This window comes from Orbicella faveolata, unplaced genomic scaffold (assembly GCF_042242905.1).
Source record: "Orbicella faveolata isolate gen_17 unplaced genomic scaffold, um_ofav_v1 contig_46, whole genome shotgun sequence".
Classification (NCBI taxonomy): Eukaryota; Metazoa; Cnidaria; class Anthozoa; order Scleractinia; family Merulinidae; genus Orbicella; species Orbicella faveolata.
This window is the reverse complement of record NW_028301576.1, coordinates 22,875,994-22,891,709: the sequence shown is the minus strand read 5'-3', so window position 1 is coordinate 22,891,709 and position 15,716 is coordinate 22,875,994. Positions and strand designations below refer to the sequence as shown.

Genomic DNA, 15,716 nt, shown 5'->3' with positions numbered 1-15,716 from the left:
TTCGAGAGAAAACGGTCGTTGGGTGCCCCAGTCGGTTTGTAGCGGGAGAATGCCATTTTTCTTGGCGGGATTTTTAAAGAAAAACGATAGCGGAGGTTGATCTAATATTTTTAAGACAGGGTTCCACTCAAGCAATAAACAGAAAGCAAGAATTAACAGGCAAAGAAGTAGCGAAGAAGATCGCGAAAAAGACTGAGCGGGCCAGCGCTGGGGAAGGAGGCGAGACAGTACTGAACAATGCCGTGAATTATAGCTAGTCAAGGGCTAGAGAAAGGAGGTGAAATAATACCGAAAAATGCCGTGAACCAAAGCTAACGAGGGCTATAGAAAGGAGGCGAAAGTACCCGACAAATTGATTCAGAGGACTGCCGAACTCCCCATGGCCAAGTTCAAAATTCGCGCGAACGTGATGCTGTGCAGCCGTGCAAGAAAATTCAAGTCACCTGATTTGGTCAGGTGATGAACAAGAGAAATCAAACGTGCCCGAGTGTTTTAGGGAAATTACAAAACAGTAAACGTAGCGGAAAGAAGTGGTTGATTCGTTGATCTATCGAAAATATAACTTCAGTTCAGTCTTCACAACTTTTGCTGCAAGTTTCTGCCTGGAAGATTTACACTGGCCGAACTGAATTGCCAACTTGCGGTAAGTGACTTTTGTTGTTGCGTTTGTTATGAAAATTAACAAGTTGCCTCGGCGATATAAGCTTATTTTCATTTGGTATCCATTAAAAGTCTTCCTTATTTGAAGCCATGCTGTAAGAGATTTTAAAAATTGCATCGTTTTAATTCCGCTCGTCTCTAAACAATAACACGTGGGTCGCTTCAAATGGAGGTTGCTGTAAGTTGTAAACAAATTAAGTTTTCGGTCGATTTTCGTCGTCAACTTAAGCTTATAACCTCACGTCTGAAAATAAGCTTAACCAAAACCGTACTTGTAAACACGACCGGGCGAGTTTTGAAGTTTTCTCTGAGTTAGTTAGCACTGCCGCTTCGTAGACTGCTAAAATTTCTTCCTCTGTTGTTGAAAACCAAGGAAGGTTCACAAACCATTTTAAGCCGAAGCGAACAGGATTTGCTAAATTTAATTTTGTTCCTATGTGAATATTTGCATATTGTGATTACAAAGTGTGGAGAGTTCCTCATTTTGTTAGTTAAATTTATTCGGTTTGGCGAAATGCTTTTGTGAATTCCGAGGTTAATTTGGTTGAAGACTGGTAAAGCTACTGCCAATAAAATGACTGCAAAGCTAAATTAAGCCGTCGGCAAAAATACAGACTCTCAGTAATATTCAAATTTAAGCGTGAATAATTTTTAAACTTTAACACCGCAAGCTTAAACGAGTTATCTTTATCCTCTCTTTTATTCGGTCACCTTTCATTGAGAAGGGATTTGCTGTTGATACTCGAGCTCAGATGTAGTGATATGCATCTTGTGTTTATAATGTAGATTTCCTCGTTTTATTTTGTTGTCTGTCCAATTTAAGTTCGGTTTGGTGAAATGCTTATATAGTCCAAAATGTCGAGTAGACGATTATGCATGGCAATCCTGTCTGCAAATAAAGCTGTGCTTTGATTTTGATTGGCTATTTCATTTTATTTGTGCCATTGCTTTTGGTTGGGGGTACATGGACCCTATTTTCTTAATAAGAGGTTATTCCCCAATGCGGTATTTACACTTAATATGGAAATGTTCCTACTAAGTGACATGGTACTAATTAACTCGGTAAATTGAACAGTGTAATAGAAGTTCTTGCCCTGACCATTTCTCGGTAATAAGAATAACTTTTACATGTACATATATACACAATTTAGTTGGAGAGAGCATTCTCCTATCTCCACTCTCTCTCTCTCTCTGCTCTCTTCTTCACACTAATTTTTTATTAACTAACTTATTAAATGAATGTCACTGACTGTTTTCTTTGTTGTGCATGCATACTTTTTTGCTCGTCGAAGAAAGTTTCAGTTTCTTCCTGGCTGTACAGTTTCCTTTCTCCTGTCCTGTACCAATTTGATTGTGAGATAACTTTGTGAATTCTCTATTCTCCTTAAATTTTATCTCATCAGGTTGATAGAATGCACTCTCAGAGTGTTCCATCATTGTCTTCAGTCGCTACAATTTTCCGGAAAAAAGCAATAGTTTTCTTAATTTCCTTTTACTTTGTGTTAGGACTTTTTAGCATGCCTGTAATTGGCCCATGGGCATTATGGGAGAATAATTTTCAAGTAAAGAATTACATTCGTTTTAGTGTTGATTATTTTAAATTGTTATGAATTAGGCATTTCTTTTTATTTTTAATTTTTTATATTTTTTATTTTAGTCGCATGCGATGTTTTATGATTTTACTGAGGTATACCATGTAAATGTAAATAATGCACTGGAATTGGCCAATCAGAGTGCATTATATCAGCTTTAAACACAAACCATATATAATAAATGACTTGTATGTGAATGATATTTTTATTACAGAGAACTGGACAGGGCAAGAACTTCTTTTGTGAATTTATATATTAATTCCTCTCAGTGCTGTCAAAATGTCTCAGGAACCTTCATTTCTGATAATCTATTATTTTCCACCATACCTACAGCACAGAAGCTCACCAAATCCTAACTGATAACTAACATGTGTGTATCTCTAGCCTTTGCTGTGTGCTACATGTATATTCTGTTATCTTGCCTTAACTGCTAGAAACAATTTTGACAGAACTGTTGCAACAGTTTCACTTAAATTGAATTCCAGTAACAGTGCTACCTGTAGCAGTGTTATTGAGTTTGAACTTTATGGAGGATTTTAAACTTTTATTTTTTATGATTACAGATGACAACAAAATATACATGTGTATACATAACCTGATGTTGGTGTTGGTTACAAACTGTAGTTCATAATGGTCATCCTATTACAGGTAAGGGAGAAAAGTTCAGAGAGTTTAGAACAATTTTCTTCCCCCAGCACACCTTCTGTCTATAGGTGCAATAATTGAGAGGTTATATATATATACGAAGAGTAATGTAAAGTTACTGTATAAACTTAGCATTAAAATCTGACATTTGAACGCCTCCTTTGCTAAAATTAGTCACGATTTAATTGTTATCACTCCCTGTGAATTCATAGAGATTCCAGAGGCAAATTATCACCTAATGTGGAAGTCCTGTCTTCAAGTGAGGGAAAATGACACAAAAGAGTTACAATGACAGTAAAAAGAATTGTGAATGTTGATATGGTGTACATTATACATCATGTAAAGGTATTTGGTGAGTGCCAAAGGCATAACATTTCATGTATTGCTTTTTCAGGACAAATTATATAACAGTGACGTTTTAAAAGGTGTGATCAGAAAAATAATGAGTACATTGTCCAGGCAACACCAGTTTATGGACGGCATATGCAGACAGTAAGAGGAACTGTAAACGCTACCACGTAAGTTAGTTCTATGCTTATGACTTGTTGTTCTTGGATTTTGTGTCATTTCATCACAAGAATAGGTAATGAAAGATGCAATAGTTGTTGCAATATATTTTTGAAGGAAAACTTATAAGTCTGCCTATGCTGGATAACAGCCATGTGTAAACTGAATGTGAAGCAAACACTCTGTTAAAGATGGGGCAACCCTAAAAGCCAGAAACTGGAATCCGGAATCTGGAACCAAAAACCGGAATCCAGAAACTGGAAACCGGAATCCGCAAATCAAAGAAAATAAGTTCTTCAAATACACGAAAATTGTTTTCCTTAGCTTTTCGATTGTAAAGAGTAAGCTGCCAAGTAAAAAGGACCTCAAACTTAACCTTTTTTGACACAAAAATTCCCCGTCTGTTGAAATCGTGCAACCGTTATTTTTAGTGAGGGCTATGATTATGAGAATCTCAGTAAAGTGCGTCTTAATTTTATTCCAAGCACCTCGAGAGTGTCTAAAATAAACTTGCTGGTAATTGCCATTTTGTTTAGTAAGTGATCTTCAATTTACCGGGAGTATAAGTTTATCCTTTATGTCTAGTAGATACTGAACAAGATAGAAAATGTCATAGAGAACAGGATATCCGTCAGTGGCAGCCCCCTGTACATTGACAGTCACGCCCCCCACTTTCAAAGTCCAAAGGCTAACCCATCTGGTCTAAATATGAAATTTGATTTTTCTAACAGATACGAGACCAATTCCAGATTAACACAATTTCCACACTGATACTGTTACAAATCAGCCTTTCATATTCTTGGTGGCCATCATATTAAAACAATTTGTAGAAATGTTGCACACTTACTTCCGTCTACTTCTCACTTGCTAACAGATCAGACCACATGTTGTTAAAAGATGCTAAAAGGCTGCCAGAAACTCACTGCAATAGCCTATAATAGCTTGTTGTTAATGTGCTGCTCACCAGTCTTCTCAGAGCAATTTGATCTAGACAAGAAACAGGCTCTCACCAGGGCCAGCTTGAACAAAAGATGGCTAACTTAGCCTATGAGCAGGCTCTCGTGTTTGGGCTGGGGGAGTGAGTGGCAGAGCCGCATGAAGGCTCTTGGTGACATGCCAATACAGAAAAACACTAGACACCTATTTAGCCTGCTCAGACACTAGAGACAGATACTAGAGCCTGCTCGCAGGCTATGAGTAACTCTATCCACCCAAAAAATCAGTATCCCTGACTGGATAGTGATGTACCCAATGGATAGCTTTATGCATCTTTTGAACAACCGGGCCAGATATATAGCTAAGGGTTGTTCAGAACTATTCAATAATTTTTTAGCAATTACAGTCTGTGGCTGAAGTAAAGCCAAGAAAATAAATAACAACAAAATAATTTTTGCTCATGTTTATTTATTAGAAATTGCTGAAGTGAATTATTTCTATCATCATTCATAATATCTGGATTCCAGATTCTGGTTTTTGGTTCCAGATTCCGGATTCCAGATTCTGGATTCCGGATTTCGGTTTCCAAATTCAGTGTTTTAGGGTTGCCCCAGATGATGTATGTGCATATGTTAATCTTGAATAATCTGAAATTTCAGAGAGTTTAAAAATATCATATCATATCTGTGATGATTCTGAGGTGGAGGGCTGTTACATGTACATGTAAATGTCTCATGCATGATTTTTCACTCGTTATGATTCAGGTGCAAATAGTTTCTGTATCTGTTGATGTGCAACAATCTACACCAATATTTCAACCTAATAATGTACAGTGTATATTAATTAACCAAATTATGCTGTTTTTAGTTGACCATGTGATATCGAAGGGCACAAATTTAAAAACACGCCCAGTGTCAACTTGTCAAGTATATGAACTGGCCAGACAGTGTAGATTAAAAATTCTCTGAAAGGTAGGATGTTTCTTAAACATTATTTTGTAATTAATGATTTCTCAGACATTGTTTTCTTTAAGAAAAGATTCATACCCCACATGGAGGTTTTTTCTCTATTAGAGCTCTTGATTCCTGATACTTTAATTTGGAATTTCTAAAGACTGGCCATGAATGGGTGTTGGGTGTGAATATCTTCTGGAACTGCACATTCATTCATTGAGTTTACAAGCAAGAACATCAGTATTTATCCTGACAAACTCTGATTTTCTTCTGGAAGCTGAACTCATATACAGTTGTACAGTTATATGTACAACCAAACAGCCTGGATGACCCTGTGATTGGGACTGTGCACATTGTTGTAACCCTCAATGTTCCAGTTTCTTGTTTGAAGCAAATTGCATTTGCTCTTGAAAGCAAGTGGCGAAGTTCATAACAGTTCTGTAAGTTTACTTTGTATTTCAGGGCAGAGCCTGCCACAGTGAAAGTTGGAGTACCAACCCCTAGCATTTGATTCACTACTAACACTCAGTAAACAACTAACAATGAAGTACACTGTATATCAAAGAAAGGAATTACATGCCTGTTCCTGTCAGTCAATATATGAACAGTTTACAGATGGGGAGCCTGTATTAAAACATCAAAGATTTTCAAAGCAACCATGTCCTGGTGAGATATTTCTGAGGAAATATAAATTTAAGGTCCTTATGATTGCTTATAGGCATTGATTTTTATTGTAAACAATATCTTACTGTGTGTATTTTTCTTGTGTACTAATTGTTGTAGAACACAGACATCACTGTTATGACAGAGATATTAATTTGTGAAAAGTTCTATAAACAAATGCATCTGGGAACAAATTAATTTATCATGGATGCAGCTTCTGAGAGATCCCCAATATTAATGGAACATACACTGTTCATACATGTAAAAGAGTTCAGTAATTCATTACTTATGATTGTAATGCTTTGTTTGGTTTCTCTGTATTTACAGACAAGTTGATGGGATTATAGATTCTGCACCAAGTTCATTGAATAAACTGACTTGGAGGTTCAGTTCTGCAGCCCATCCTGTTTGTAGTAATATCATAGCTGCAACATTGTGACAGATACACTGCATTACATTATTAATAAACACATATTAACTAATTATTTTTAAGTGCCTTTTAAATTAATCAGTTTTTCTTAGAGATAATTTACTCATGGTTTAAATAATTGGCTTTTTGGCTTTAAAATGATATTTATTGAGCTTTTAAATCAATTTTTTGATAATCTGCATTGGACATGGCATAAATTGATATTTTGCCAACACAAAATGGAGAACTGGGTCTTAAGCAAAGTTGCAGGATTAGCATTTTTGTAGAAAGAAAGGGTTGAGAAATTTGTGACATTCTACAGACAGCCTTGCCATTCGCAATGTCCGATAAGGTTAATTTGTTCCATTCTGTTGTAGAAATAGTGTTCTCTAATTTATAAATTATTTCAATCTGTTGTTTAAATGATTGCCTTATAAACCCATGTCTGGCTTTGGTGCATGTAGGATATTGATGTATTTTTTAGCCATTTTGCTGTAAATTATCTTAATTGATGTGTCAATCAAAACATATCTTGGATATGCTGGGCTCTTCTGACAAATTTACCTATGCCTGATAACCTTGGAGTGCATTTGGTTGTGTAGTGCAGACAAAATACATGTACATAATATAACTTCCTCTTAGCTTACTGATAATTCTTGGTATAATTTAATCATAGCAAAATTAATTAATGGAACCCTATAACAGCTCTTGTAGTCCACAATGCCAGTCGAGAAAAAGAACAAATCACATTGAAATTGAATAATAAAATTATTATTAGAAGCCTATGCAAGTATTCATGATCAGCAAAAAAAAAATATCGTAAGTACCATTCATGCGAGGGTGATTTTGCTTATTGCAAACCCTTCCAGCAGGAGGAGACTCCATACAATAGTGAAGATGGCTAAATGTATCTTTGGGGACAAGTTAGAAAACAAAACTTTCCAACTTTTCACATATGTATACTGTTTTGGTATTTTTGTGAGATTTCATTTGGTAGAGATTCAGGGACTGAGTATATTGTAACCACAGCATTTCAATCAGTCCCCACAACAAAAAAATGTGTAAACTTCTTTTGTGTGGGAGTCCCCATGTTAACTAAGGAAGAATATAATGATTGATAACAATGCCTTGTCTTTCTGAATAAGGTAGGAAAGAACAAGAAATGCCACCAAAAAGCACAGAAGACAGTTCTGTTCTGTGATCAAGATTTTTGGTGGCTTCCAAGAAATCCTTGAAATCATGGCTCTATATTTCATAATCACACCATCTTACACCTCGATCTGCTGATGTAATACTAGTTCCTGTCATGTTTAAGCTTGCATAAATTAGAATACATTGTGTTGCACGTGACGAGTGGTGTTGTTGAATAAACGAATTCAAGATGTCGCTGTGTGCGTCCGAGTCTTAGTGACAAACATTACATGGTACCAGGAGTAAAATGGATTCGTTCAAGCCTCCGGAAGCTTTGTCGCTTCAAGGAAATCCAAGTGAAAATTGGAGAAGATGGGTCCAACGATTCGACCTTTATCTGACGGCGTCTGGCAAAATAAAAGAAGACGAGAAAGTTCAGTGCGTGATCGGTGAAGAAGCGCTGGAAATTTATAATACCTTTAAGTTTGCTACTGGTGAGGATCCAAACAAGATTGCTCATCTTAAGAAGAAGTTTGAGGAGTATGTCAACCCGAGAAAGAACACTGTGTTTGAAAGATATCGATTTTGGGAATGCAAACAGCAAGAAGGCGAGACAATTGATCAGTTTATCACCGAGCTGAAAACACGTGCAAAGTCCTGTGAATTTGGCGATCAGCATGACCTCATGATCCGCGACCGAACTGTGTTTGGTGTGAGAGATACCCGACTGAAAGAACGACTGCTCCGTGAATCGTCAGACCTTACCCTAGAAAAAGCAGCAAGTGTTTGCAGAGCCGGCGAAGCAAGCTCGAGTCAAATAAAGGAATTGGAAGATTCTGACAAGAGCGTTCCAGTTCATTGGGTCGGAAACAAGTTCAATTTAAGGCGTCCAAAACCGCCGCGTCCTAAATTACCGTTCAACTGTTCGAAGTGTGGTACTAAGCATCTACCAAAGTCATGTCCTGCGTTTGGAAAGCTTTGTCTCGTTTGTAAAGGAAAAGATCATTTCGCCAGAGTTTGTCCGCAAATGAAATCTCCCGTACACGTAGTCACTCCGAGCGATCAAGGCGCCATTGGTGGAGTCGAATTAGAAGTTCAATCAGATAATGGAGATCAAGAATTATTTATCGGAACAGTGACTAGTGCACCGCCTGTCGAAGACTCGGCTTGGTTTACGAATTTACGTGTCGGCGGAACACCGATTAAATTCAAACTGGACACAGGAGCCGAAGCGAATGTGTTGCCACTCAGTGTGTACTTGAAACTCAGAAATAAGTCACCGCTTTCGGAAACCAGCGTCATTCTCTCATCTTGTGGAGACTTCAAGGTTAAACCTGAAGGCACACTAAACTTACACTGTGAAGCTCGTGGAATGAAAGAAAACCTGCCATTTTTTGTCGCCGCTGTTGAGTCACCACCGATTTTGGGACTTTCAGCTTGCCAAAAATTAAATTTGGTCAGAAGAGTAGAGAGTGTTGCCCAGGCGCCACTCACAAAGGAAGAAATTTTGGATGAGTTTCCTGACGTCTTTACTGGACTGGGCTGTATGGAAGGCAGTTATCACATTGAATTGGATGATACAGTTGAGCCTGTCATTCACCCACCACGGCGAGTGCCATATAGTCTGCTTGAGAAGCTGAAAGAAAAACTCCAGGAGCTAGAAGAGGAAGATGTTATTCAGAAAGTGGACAGACCCACCCCGTGGGTTAACAGTCTCGTCATTGTGGAGAAACGTGATGGGTCCCTACGCCTGTGTTTAGACCCCAGAGATCTTAAGAAGGCAATTCGCCGAGAGCACCACAGGATTCCAACTGCAGAAGATATAGCAAGTCGTCTAAGTGGCAAGAAAGTTTTCTCCATAGTGGATGAAAAGGATGGTTTCTGGCAAGTGTGTCTAGATGATGAAAGTTCTCACCTCTGCACATTCAACACTCCGTATGGCCGTTATCGCTTTAAAAGAATGCCATTTGGTATAAGTTCAGCACCAGAGGTTTTTCAGAAAAAGAATGAATCCATATTTGGAGACATTGATGGTGTGGAAGTCATATTTGATGACATAATTATCGCTGCTAAAGATGAGTTTGAGCATGATACACTCATGAGAAAGCTTTTGCTAAGGGCACGAGAAGCGAAAGTTAAGTTCAACCCAGCAAAGCTCCAGTACAAAGTCAGCGAAGTCAAGTACATGGGGAACATTGTGTCTGAATCAGGATTGAAGCCAGATGTTGAGAAAGTGCGAGCCATAGTTCAAATGCCATTACCCCAGAACAGAGAAGAGCTGCGGAGATTCTTGGGAATGGTGAACTATTTTTCTCAGTTTATTCCTAATCAGTCAGAAGCTACTGCCCCCTTGCGAAGCCTGTTGAAGAAAGATGTAGTTTGGATCTGGTCACATGAGCACACACAGGCAGTGGAGCATCTAAAGGAGATCCTGTCAAGTCAGCCTGTTTTAAAGTTCTTTGATCCTTCTAAGCCAGTCAATTTGCAAGTGGATGCCTCTAAGTCAGGTCTAGGAGCATGCATTCTCCAGGATGGCCACCCAATTGCCTACGCATCAAGATCTCTCACCCAAGCAGAAGTAAACTACGCCCAAATAGAGAAAGAACTTCTTGCAGTGGTATTTGGCGGCGAGAGATTCAATCATTATGTTTATGGTAGACCAGTAGATGTTATGTCAGACCATAAACCGCTGGTATCAATCACAAAGAAGCCACTGGTTAATTCTTCTCCAAGGCTTCAACGCCTGCTTCTGAGACTTCAGAAGTATGAAGTCAACATCTCTTATGTTCCAGGCAAATACATGTATGTAGCAGATACACTCTCAAGAGCCTTTCTGAATGAGCAGCCTACAGATGATGATTTGAACGATGACATGGAGGTGATGGTCCATAGCCTCATTACAAATCTTCCCATGACCCAGGAGAAATTGGCACAAATGAAGTCTGCAACAGCACAAGATGAAGACCTTCAGAAATTATGTACAGTTGTTAAGAATGGTTGGCCTTCCCACAGAAGCCAATTGCCTGCATCAATTGCCCATTACTGGAGTCTTCGTAGTGAAATTCATGAAGTAGAAGGCCTGTTGTTCCTTGGCCAGAGGCTCATAATCCCACAAGATATGAGACAAGCTGTCCTGAATTGTATCCATGAGAGTCACCTTGGTATTGAAAAGTGTAAGTCAAGGGCCAGAGCTGTAGTCTATTGGCCAGGCATGTCTACTGCAATTGAGAGACTGGTGGCTAAATGCCCAGTGTGTCTCAAGTATCAAAGAGAGAACCAGAAAGAGCCTCTCCTGCCTCATGAAGTTCCCCAGAGACCATGGCAGAAGCTTGGTGCAGACATATTTGAACTGAACACTAACTCTTATTTAGTTGTGGTTGACTACTACTCTAAATATCCGGAACTTTGTCTTATGAAAGACAAGACAGCTAGCTCTGTTATAACTAGCATGAAATCAATTTATGCCAGACATGGTATTCCAGATGAAGTTGTTGCCGACAACATGCCCTTCTCAAGCAAGGCTTTCCGTAATTTTGCAAGTGAGTGGGGATTTGAAATCTCCACATCAAGTCCCAGATACCCACAGTCCAATGGGATGAGTGAAAGAGCAATCCAGACCATCAAGAATTTACTTAGAAAGGCTTGTGCAGACGGAAATGACCCCTACATTGCTCTACTGGAGTACAGGAACACACCCATCTCTGGACTTAAGGAGTCACCTGCTCAGCTGTTAATGAGTCGCATGTTGAAGTCCAAACTACCTACTGTGGAGTCTCTCTTGAAACCTCAAGTGGTTGATAGCCCCCAACAGAAGCTGCAACAGCGGAGTGATAAGCAGAAGATGTACTATGACCGGAATGCTAAGCAGCTGCCGAGTATTAAGGAGGGTGAAACAGCTAGAATAAGAAATGGAAAGACTTGGGAGCCTGCCATCGTTACTGCACAACATAGTGCTCCAAGATCCTACATAGTTGCAACACCTGATGGTACCACCTACCGACGAAACCGTCATCACCTGCTCCCAACAGTCGAGTCGCCTCCACTGATCGCAGGACCAGCTATTGATGGGCCAGGCGTGCCTGTAGTAGCCGAACCGCCAGTTGCCGTCCCACCACCTGATGCTGCCATGCCCTCCCTAAACTCATCCAGCCATTGCAGTCCTCAACAGACACAGCGTACTTCCAGCGGCCGAACTGTCAGATTACCAGCAAGATTCAGAGAGGACTATGTTATGAACTGAACGGTCCACACTCAGTAACCAGACATTGAATCAGACTGTTTTGTTTTTTTTTTTATTTGCTTACTACTAGGCTGTGTTATTGTTGGTTATGGGGAAGTTCCAGTTAATAGTGACAACAGTGTGGAACAGACATTTTTAGCAATTTTCTGTGAATTGTTGTCACATAACTTGTTGACCTACTTTGTTATTCCTTTGTTTTCTTTTGTTTTCGGTTTTGTTTATTTATTTTTTTTTTTATTGGAAAGGAAGATGTCATGTTTAAGCTTGCATAAATTAGAATACATTATGTTGCACGTGACGAGTGGTGTTGTTGAATAAACGAATTCAAGATGTCGCTGTGTGCGTCCGAGTCTTAGTGACAAACATTACAGTTCCGGCTGAAACTATTAAATCATTCGCAATTTACCTCATACATGTACATGTTGGATTATTTTCATTAGTAACAACATTCCAAAAAATAACTGAGGAGCTCCGCTTTTAGGCTGGCCTAAATCTATATATTAATCTATTATTATTATTATTATTAATTATTTTTATTATTATTAATTTTTATTATTATTATTATTATTATTATTATCATTATTATTATTATTATTATTATTACCATAATCCACGGATTAATACTAATCCGAGTTGCTCTATCCAGGATTCCAATGGATTCTTGCCAATGTGCAAAATGTGGCTCATATCGTGAGACTCATCAGCCCTTCCCATTTTCTCTTACCTGTCCACTTTATACTTATCACGCTTATCCTTATAAAAAAAAATGCAACTTAAATTGCACAATAGAGGATGAAAAACCCCCTGCATGCATGCCTTTTTATAACCCTATGAGGTAATCTCTGAGCTAGCTGTTTTCAAAATGGTACCCAGCCTCCCACAGACGGTTTCCACGCGCGTTTAGAGCCATCAGCCACCGTGTCCTCGCGAGAATACTCGTTTCCATCAAGAAATGGCCTTTTTCACATTGACCTGTTTTGGCTTGTTGATGGAATGCAAGTGCGTCTCGCAAATTGAAAATAAAAATATCCAGCTCTTCCAAGCAGCTTGACCTCACACACTCGTTGTCGGGAAATGGCTGTCAACTTAAGTGCCACTATGGGGTAGGGTAGGGAAGAAAGAGATATAGAGTCCGTGACATGCTGAAATTTAGCATCTCACTTGAATTTGAAACATAGTTCTATCATTAGGCGTATACCAAATTTTTCAGGATGAAGCAATTTTTTTCCGTTTCTTGACATAATAATTTTGTTTTAGAGATTATTTCCCGTCTAGGTATTGGTAGGGAGAGTATTTGTCGTCTTGTGACTGTCTGAAATGTGATCCTCGCAAAACAAAAATGGACTCCTGTGTGATGTAAACAGTGTGCATCGTTATTTTTCTGGACTACGTGTAACATCGTTAAGTTCAGCTCTCAAATTTCCCTTTCCTCTTGCGATGATAGACGTTTATGCGACTTCTTGAACATTTCGGTACTTGTAAAATGGCTGGATTATCGTCGTCGACTGCCAAAAGAGGCGGTATAAATCTGGGTCAGCAAGCAAGCTCAAACGAAATGGCGGAAATTCTTCGGGCTTGGGACGATGAAGATGACGAAATGGTCGACTTTATACGGACTTCAAAGACCAACCGTGAAAATCTTTCCTTGGCTTGTTCACGAAATACTAATGGTTCGGCGACTGTGGCGAAATATTCGCCATCATCTGTACGAGTGGCGAAAACTGTGTGCCTCTGTCAGTTTCTTCAGCTTGGTGAGCGGCAGGTTCCTTTCCAGGTCACAGGTCACAGGTCACAGGTCACAGGTCACAGGTCACAGTCAAAACACTCAGTGAATTTCGCGATGTAACAATTACCGAGATTCCCGAGAGGTTTGTCGATGTTTCCATGCAACAAACCCTAACTAAAAATGTTTTACTGTATAATTTTAATGAAAAAGTTTCTAGGGGTGGTATATGTACGAAATGGGTTGAAATGTAGCTTTCAGACATGTAGTGTTAATATATTTTATCGTAATAAGATAATTCATTATGATAGCAAATTGAACTGTTTTATTTCTATATATATATATATATATATATATATATATATATATATATTTTTTTTTTTTTTTTTTTTTTGGAAATCTTTACAACGAGTATGTACTAAACAGACACAAGAGGGTCCCCTATACCTACTCTGAAAACAATCTCACGCATAGGTAATTGACCTTTTCATGCGTCAAAAAATTCGAAAACAGCTTCACGTTAACAGAAAAAATCATTTTTCACGTAAAAATGCAAAGGCTAAATCATGTGTCACATAAAAATACAAATTCTATCCACGTTTTGCAAAACATACAGAACCCTCCATTTTGATGCATCGAAATGCCGTGTGCATGTGTGACACATCGTGACAGACTAGATTCTTGGTCCTCCTGGTTCAGTGTCGCTGTGGTTAGTTTTCAGTCGCGTGGAATGGGCAGGTTTTACATCTAGTTTGGTGTAGTTTACGAGCTTTAATGACGCTAAAATCTCCAAAAAAAGTGGACAATTATTCCCGCAAAAGTCGTTGGTTCACAAATCACGCGTAAGTAAATGCATAATTTACGGATCAGTGTAAGCCTCTTTCGTTTTCATATTATATTGAAAGGCTAAAAACAATTTATGTTTTCAACAGAAGTAAGTCTTGGCTTTCTTTGGATCAAATTTTTTTATTATTTTAGTGCTACAACTGATTTCCCCTACGCGTTTTTTTTTTTTTTTTTTTTTTTTTCAGAAAAAAGCTGTTATAGTTACACTTGGGACGCACTTGAATGCATCTGTTTTATGACGTTTTGGCATATTTTTGGTGACCTGTGACCTGTGACCTGTGACCTGTGAAAGAAAACTGCCGCGTGGCGAGCAGAATTTCCTACTCATGTTTGCAGTGAACCTAAAATATTTATAGGAATGTTCTGTTACAGCTTGCGTGACTTTTAGTGTAGATGCTCGCCTCATTGAGCACAAACAATATGCTGCTGTTATAATGACAATAAGCCTCGAGATCGACTGGTAAATAAATCGAAGAAAGGCAATCGAACCAGTTTTTCATGCGTCTGCTAGCACTGTCAAAGTAGCTGTGGATAGGTGATAGCCTGCAGACTATTTTTTCAATGGTATGATGAAATTCATTGTCAATAATAGGACAGATACATGAAAAACTGGTGTAATTTTTTTTTTTCACAAGAACTGCAGAAATCCTCGTGCACTCATTGGCTAATTTTCATTGTCGAGTTTTAGACAGACACATGAATTTATAATTTATGTGATGACCATGCAACGAGTGAGAGCGGACAATTTGACATCCGCGGCTACTTTGACCTTTTGACAATGTTACATGCATGATGAAATTCATTGTCAATAACGGGACAGACACATGAAAAACTGAGGTAATTTGTTTTTTTCTTTAAAATAAATTATTGCATAAATTATAAATTCATGTGTCTGCAGGCTTATGGACATTTATAACATAGCCTTAGACAAGCACGCATTCTGATTGGCTGATATGCTCGATCCATTTGCCCGTGGGTTGCATGCTGATGTCAGTTTGTTTATTTGTGCTTTTTCTCAGCAATCTTTTTTTTTTAACGATGCCGCTTTTTTAAGGCATAATTCCTATTTTTTTGCCTAAAATATGGAAAAATCTAATAATTCTTTTGGAGATGAGGAAGATAATTCCTGTGAGCTACCAAATTTCTAGCGCAAGGTTTTTGTCGGGTCTCCACCTTGCTAATTTAAGCGAGCAGGAGTTGAATGAGCTGGTTGGACAAGCACTCGGAGACGGACCAACAAAACAACAAACTGGTCTGTATCAGCCGAAAGCCGGCGTCGACAAAATCTGGATCGGACCGGACCGGACCGGATCACGGATCGGATCACGGACCGGATCACGGACCGGATCACGGATCGGATCACGGATCGGATCACGGATCGGATCACGGATCGGATCACGGATCGGATCAC

General features: G+C 38.8%; 2 long non-coding RNA genes across 2 annotated transcripts; both read left to right on the top strand.

Annotated features, from left to right (window-relative positions):
- Positions 1 to 36: 36 nt before the first annotated feature.
- Positions 37 to 3,604, top strand: LOC149098935 (uncharacterized). The gene is made up of 3 exons (XR_016203863.1): positions 37 to 643; positions 2,816 to 2,900; positions 3,292 to 3,604. It is a non-coding gene; the product is annotated as an uncharacterized LOC149098935 (long non-coding RNA).
- A 1,605-nt stretch (positions 3,605 to 5,209) lies between these two features.
- On the top strand, positions 5,210 to 5,861 carry LOC149098934 (uncharacterized). Its single transcript, XR_016203712.1, has 2 exons — positions 5,210 to 5,311; positions 5,756 to 5,861. It is a non-coding gene; the product is annotated as an uncharacterized LOC149098934 (long non-coding RNA).
- Positions 5,862 to 15,716: the final 9,855 nt, after the last annotated feature.